General features: G+C 40.1%; 1 long non-coding RNA gene across 1 annotated transcript; it reads right to left on the reverse strand.

Annotated features, from left to right (window-relative positions):
* Positions 1-590: 590 nt before the first annotated feature.
* Positions 591-6,895, reverse strand: LOC112495052. Its single transcript, XR_003061218.1, has 2 exons — positions 6,580-6,895; positions 591-1,445 (listed from the first exon to the last, which is right to left on the reverse strand). It is a non-coding gene; the product is annotated as an uncharacterized LOC112495052 (long non-coding RNA).
* Positions 6,896-7,739: the final 844 nt, after the last annotated feature.

Consider the following 7,739-nt stretch of genomic DNA (forward strand, 5'->3'; position numbering starts at 1 on the left):
CAATTGCATTGTACGTAGTCATGTGGTATAACTTAACGATTGCGATATAGAAGTTCGCTTGGTTTTGTAGATCTGTTGTTAAGTAAGTAAAAGGCAGTTGTGGCTCCCGGAGATATGGGCTCCCGTAAACGATTACGAGTGTAACGTGCGTAGCAGTAGCATCGAGTACGTAAATTGCTCAAAGCTTAAAGTAGATGGGAGGTACTCGGTGGCTTGTAACTGCCAGACCTGCTAATTACTATATTAATTGCTTTCTCGGAAGCTTTCTTATTGATTAACAGCGCGGATCACACCGGGAAGGGAGAACCTCGGAGATTCAAGAAATACGGCTCTCTCCTATACTATACGGTATATCGAATTCAATTCCAGCATCCACCATACGTCTCGCGCCTTTTACTTTCGTCTCTCCTCTCGTTGCAAGTGCAATTTAAATAGCCTGTAGATGTAAGATAATGATACATTAAAGTCCAGTGATGACTAAGATCGGTTGCACGACTTACTTATCTTACCTTTACCATAAAGCGAAACCTGACTCGAGCGTATTTACATTTATCAGTCACGCGAGGATCGAAGCAGGAAGTCGAGTTTGGTAAATTGGTAAAAAATATTTCTTTATTAAAAAAATTATTTTTTTATTCTACATATGTGTCGAAAATTCGTGCGCATCCTTTCTTTTTAATTTCCATGGGCGTCGCGTTGCCAAAGATTCAAACCGAAGTAGCAGTAAAAGTTCGGGGCGTGGGCAATAATTTACGATGCCGCGGGTAACTATCCGTAAGTACCCGAGTGGGGCTGAACTAATGTTCACCACGCTCGAGGGTAGATCGGCCCAAGAGACGGTTTGCCTTTACTACGCATAAATCTGCGGTCGCAGCTCCGAGGACTTTACTGCTCTTCTTCGAAATCCCCACACCCAGTATGTACTGGACGTTGCGAGCAATGTAGGTCTGTGTGTCTCTGGTTTTGCGGTCGCGCAATATACATACCCGTATATGCGCATGCGCGAACGTAGATTAATTATTTTGAATAAACATTAACGTCGATCAATACGGGTTACGGTATGAACGTGACAGAGATTTTTGGCTGGATAAAAATAAAAAATTATTTGAGAAAAATTTTTTCGCCGATTTTCACAATTTTTATTCATTTTGTATTTTAAGATGACGCGATCGATGATTGCATTTCTACGAAGGAGAATTAAATCGTGGAAGAATTTTTCTTGGACGTCGTTGACAACGACGCTTGGCGTCGTATGTACGAGCGCAGGATTCCTTTAATTAAAGAGGACCCGTAAGATAATGACCGGCCTCTTCATTCCGCGTGGCACTTTACGGCTCTTTAGCGATGCGCAATTTATCATTGGCCGCCGCGGACCGCGATAACTCTTCTTGCGGCACCGCTGTCTTCATTCCAGGCAACGCCTTGCGTCGCGACGAGCTGCGAGTCTGCATTTTTCATTATACGGAAAAAAAGTTATACTCGTTAATATCGAAATGGTGTATGAGACAAGTTTTTGTAATATTTTCTCAAGATATGAAAAATATGTCAATAATTTTTTTTATCCTACAATTTGACTACTCAAATCGTCGCAAGGTTATGATTAGATTAGGTTAAGATAGGTTATAGATCAAAGTCAAAATTTTGTTGGCACTTGTGATAAAAAATTATTCGGGAAATGATTATCACTTGTATGATTCGTAATTAAGTCCCTATTACTATTCACATGTATTTCATAACAATTACTTAACCCCCTTGTAGTTCAACTTGATAATATTACAACAGTACTCACCCCGAGTAAAAGGGGTTAAATATCTCCGGATACACGAAGGAATAATTAAATTCGATAATTACACAAATTTTATTACCAAGTATCGATCAGCCAATAAATAATATTAAATTCATGATTGGTCGAGATAATATTTTTTTATTTCATGATTATCCGTTGGTCGGCACATCAATCGAAAGCGACCTCCCGCGATATCGGCAGGACCAATTGCCGATTAATATATGTCGATCGTTATCACTCCTCGACTCGAGGAAGATTCTGTAAAGCGTTCTCTTTCTTTTTATTTATTTTGTCGCGCCTCCTTTCAAGCGATACTAACACTGTGTGTAACCATTGATATAAAGTCAGCCAAGAGTGATAAATAAAAAAGATCCCGACTGGTGGCAGCACTATCGTGATAAAAGATCGTCCCGCCATTAATTTTCTCCCTTATATTCCGCAAACAATTCTTCCGTTCTACGCGCGACAACTTTTCGCACCTGAGCACATATGTCCGCCGCCAATTTCCGTGATCGTTATATATCCAATCTAATTTGTAGCGGACCAAGGAAGGCGTAAATATCGCCATTTGTCGACTTTGTCACCATGGCAACCTACCACGGAATTTATTAACGGCCTGACTGCCGTTTACATACACGCGGGAGACACTTTGGTATGGTTGCGCGACGACTTTATGGTATCGTAAATAAGAGAACGTAAAACCAATATGTCCGTTTTTTATGCGCGAAACAAAACAGTTCTCGAGGCTGATTCGTTGGTCGAACGCAAAAGAAAAAGGGGAAAGAGAGAGACAGAAGAAAAAACTGCCGCGTAAAAAAAGTTAAGTCCGTACATAAGAAGAGCGTATCTACTCGAAAGATCTTCGATATAATCCCCCATCTTATTTACAGTCCCTTCCATAAGGGTCGTTGCCCCTTGACATTTTTTTTCATTGATACCATTTTTGAAATTCAAACATATCTTTATGATCATTACAAATCCTGTATCTACTTTACTTCCCACGTTCAACTATTACACTGAATTTGATTAAGTGACAAATTTTTAAATATTTGTTCAAGCAAACTTTTTTTCCATTTATTTTTATAAATAAATATTTTTGTAACCACTCTACTTTCTCCTCTCTCTCTCTCTATCTCTCTCTCTCTCTCTCTCTCTCTCTCTCTCGTTTACTCGTCCTCGGTCGGGTAACGAGAGGGCTTTTGTTTTTGCACGTTCATCAGATACTAGTACTCGCTTATCGGCAATGGTATCGAGAGCCCACGGCGAAGCCAACGTAGTAAGTATACGTACTAAGGCCCTGGCACAATGTCCAAGATAAGATATCTACCGGGGTAAGACCGATGCCCTGTCCACCCTGGTCTCATCCGAAAGGTGCAATAAATCCCTCCCGATCACTTTTTGCCGATCACGACTTCTCCTTCGGGCCGATTCCGCGCACAGAGCGAGAGAAAGAACGAGAGCGAAAGCGTCGACGTAAAAAAAGCGGCAGGTTTCGATCGCCCGACGATTTCGTGAGCGAATCTCATGAAAAGGATCCTTGACGAATCTCCTGCCTGGCTGCGAGACGCGATCATTTTTCTTCACTCTTCGAGCCAATCCTCGCCACTCAAAAATTGCATTCTCAATCGCGACCCGACACGACGTGCTCTATACCGCCTCCTTGTGAATACGACCGTTGACGGTGCTGCAATCTGTCGGCAGTCTTTTACATTCGACAAACCTTTTTATACGATTCTTTATGAAACATTCAACGACTATCTTTTCTCTTGTGCTTATCAAAGTCTCACTGGTACATCTATACATACTGTATATATTTATACACAAAATATATATATATACACACACAGAAAATTATAAGAAAAATACAACACAACCACATACGTTTCAAAAGTTTTTTTTATCTAAAAAAAATTCATCAGCTACAGCGTGCATCCGAAATAGTTATACATAAATACAATGGTTCATCTATGCTATATACAGGGTGTTTCTTTTATCTCTACCACCCGAAATAACTCGGTAATTATCGATTTGATTGTATCATCGATACTGACCTTTGAATGACCTTGAACGACTTTGACCCCTTGATCTTTTTTATGCGGCTTGAGGTGCTCCACAAGATGGTTGAAATAAAAATGTACCATTCTATTTGAAAAAGTGGAGGTGACCTTCAATGTGCGTCAACGCCTCCACCGAAATAAAAAAAATTTGTCGCACTTGGTGGCCCCCTCCGCACCGTACAACTTTTGTTTGAAACATTCTGTTGTTACATCAATAATTACCGAGTTATTTCGGGTGGCAGAGATAAAAGAAACACCCTGTATATACACACTGATAAGTAAAAATTTCGCACGATCCCACCAATCCATGACACTACTGATTGCGAGAGTGCACACGTGACCTCCCGACCTTAAAGCAAGAAATCTCGTATAATAGATACAGCTCGCAACTCTCGGCCGGATAGATAGGCCCAACATGAAACTCCAAGAGGACGAGATTAAACGTTATCGCGGTCGGGGTCTTTCCTAACTGACGTGCGTAGATGGTATATTAACCATAAAGGCCGACCGCATCACGGTATCTTTGATCCGGTGCATTCTATCCTCGAAATTCGTAAAAGGTCGTGTAAGAAAGAATCTCGTATAATTTCATATGCGTGACTAACGGTCAGCATGTAAAAAAACTATGTACTCTACATATATATAACATTCATAGTAACATGCAACCGTTCATGTAGCTACATGCATATATATATATATATATATATATATATATATATATATATTCATCCCACAGAATAAGTTTTGGTTAAACGTCCAGTTCGTAAGTTTAGTCAGTATAATACAGGCTGGCCACGTAAAGCATTATTCTACTGTGCTGTATAGTAAGGCACGAACTGAATTTCATTAACATATGCTGTTCGCATATGCATATCGCTACCGTACCGCCATACAGGCAATACCATACTCTCCGGCACCAACAAGCATGGCATGTCTGTTAGTTGGTACGTATCGCATGAAAGGACGGCAGTACGCAATGCATACGCACGTACGCGAAACAATAACATGTAACAGCGATACACAAAGCCTCCGCGAGCGGCTGATAAAAAATTCCGTTTATATTTCCTGCCTGTAGGCTTTTGTACCGGGTGCACTTCGAATGCACAAGGACTCCGACACGGTGCATGCTTTTCTCTTGGACTGAAATGAGAATGCAAAAGGGAAGAGCGTTATGTATAGGATATACAGAGTACAGGCCGTATAGCGGCCACTACGGGAGGTATGTATAACGTGGCTACACGCTCGGGACTCCCGTGAGAGATTTCTACCGATTTTTGAGAAAACCAACAAAAAACCGCCGGAACGGGAATCGACTGGAACCCGCGACAACGGCAGCTGCCGCGTTTAACGCGTTCGGCGATGCGCGAAACGCGTCTGGTAGCATTCTTACAAGCACATAAGGGGGCCTCATTACCCGTGGACCCAAGCAAAAATACGATAGTACGCTTACACTGGATATTTCTTGTCGGCTAGGGGACACGCGACGGCGAATGCGAATCGTCGATTATTCGAAGCAACCCTTAAAGGTATTCCCGTGCAGTAAACGGGCGAGTTTATAAAGTCGTAAATTCGTGAGGTCAATGAAAACGTATAATTATAGGTATGGCAAGTATATACTTATGGTATCGTATTGAGGAATAAGATTTAAATATATAAGACGTTTGTATGCCGGGAATAAAATTTTTTAATATTTTATACCCGAGGTTTTTTTTTTCAATTTTTTTTTATGCACGTGGGGGATTGTAATATTTTGAAAAAAAATGTTATATTCTGTCTTTAGCGGAGGATATGCTTCATGGTTGCTGGAGATGCGACTTTGGTCCATTTTGAATAATATAAAGGAACACATCGGCTGACCAGGAGGAATGTTCCACACGACTAAGTTTACTCCCCGCTTACGTTCGGCCATTGTGCAAACTGGTCGAGGCCTCTTGCCGTCGTGCTGTCTTTCTTTATTTGGTCTTTTTTCTATCTTTTTTCTTTTTTTTTCTTATACGCCGTGGCTTTAATATCCAACGTTACCGCGAGAGACAGTCGCTCGGATAATTTTAGCGAGTCACTCCAAGAGATGATACTCGCACTGGTGTTCCCACAGTCCCTGATGATAGTTACCACGTGGTATCCATTAACTTTGCAAGATAAACCCTACTGTGGACTGCAAACGTAAATTACCATAGGGTACCAGAAAGAAAGTTCGTTCGCTTGGTATGACGCAATTCTTGACATTCTAAGTATATAGAATATACATATATGATAAGTGAGAAACAAAATTTCACAGGACACCCAGCCAATTATTTTATATTTACTGTATATAAATATGAGTGCGATTGGTCCAATTAAAAAAAATTCCAAATTCAAACTCATCGCACCGACCACGTCGAGCACAATTTTGCGTACGTTCGCACGTGGCCGAAAACGTTATAACACACGTGCGGTGCTTTAGGCACGAGGCTGTCGATAAAGAAAGTAAATATCATTATTCCACGTAATCGGTACACCGTTACTTATTCATCGAAAAAAATGATATTCGCGATTTGATTATTCAGAATTTTTGTGCACGTGTACTGTGATACGTACGATAAAATTTTATAGTCCAGACATAAAAAGTGGTCCATGGATTTTTAAAACCACATGATTTTCGTTCGCTCAGGTTCAAAAACCACATATTTTAGAATCGATCTTGTATAATGTATTCTTGCCACGTAGTGGCAACCTGATAAATACAGCTGTACTTACTATAGCCTGTAAGACCCGTAGAGCCGCTAACTAGGGGCCAAACATCGTCCACAACTAAAGAGGTGTAATATTTTCTTTTTTTCTTTTCTTTCACCACCCTTCGTCTGCTTTCAAAATTTTCTCCTTTCTTTATATTTTTTTTTTTTTTGAATATTATGCTTCAATACTTTTTTTTTTTCTCTTGACTCCACTCCTTTTTTTCTACTTCTCCAAAATTTCATGTCGACTCACACGCTTCTTACATTCACTCGTTCAACTTCTACCGGTTCTCGTATTCCAGAGACTAACTGACTGAGCAAATGTTATTCTCCTTACTTTTCCGTAATGACACGTGCAAACGGAATGTACTTACATGTATTATATGTGGCTATTGATTTCTACGCTTTCGTTAGTCCGTGTCTGCACGTGGCTACGGTCACGCGCGTGACCGCACTTATGTCAATTTACATTGAACCTCTTTTCAAGTCCTAACGATAAACCACGACAAAGACTCATACAGATTAACGACTTTGTTAGATTCTCCGTTATGGGTACGTTAAATAATTTTTTTAATTTAGAAATTTGTTTTTAATTGGATCGACGTACGTAAAAACTTATCCTTGCATCCAGCGAGGGATTATCTTTTCATCGAATCTTTTCGATCAATCGATACAGTCCATAGGAAGCAAAGCAACTTTCTTCGTTCTCCTGCACGAGAATATTTTCGCCGAGAGATTCCATCCGGTGATTATCGGCGTGTTAAAAAAATATGTAATCTCCATCTACGAGCAAACACGATTACAGATAACCTTCGTATTTAGCAGATAACATCTCGGTGGAGAATTATCGCGATACCAGATATGTATACCTATACGGTCACGCGCACTCTATACACTGCACCGTAGATGCAGAAAATGAAAATAAAAAATTTGATGAAGCAAGTACCGATTGCTTATCTGTTATCGGCACTTATCGATAATACCTTACTCTTGACCTGGCTAATTTGTGGGCGTCTATCACTTCAACGATATCAACCGAAATTTACAAATGTTATCACGTATTCAATATTTCTCATGCCTAAATACGTCAACAGGTATATATTATACATAGGATATAAATGTACATATATTAATAACAAGCTGTATTATATTTTTTTCCTTCAAGAATTCCTATCACGCGAC

This window comes from Cephus cinctus, unplaced genomic scaffold (genome assembly GCF_000341935.2).
Source record: "Cephus cinctus unplaced genomic scaffold, Ccin1 Ccin1_scaffold1184, whole genome shotgun sequence".
Classification (NCBI taxonomy): Eukaryota; Metazoa; Arthropoda; class Insecta; order Hymenoptera; family Cephidae; genus Cephus; species Cephus cinctus.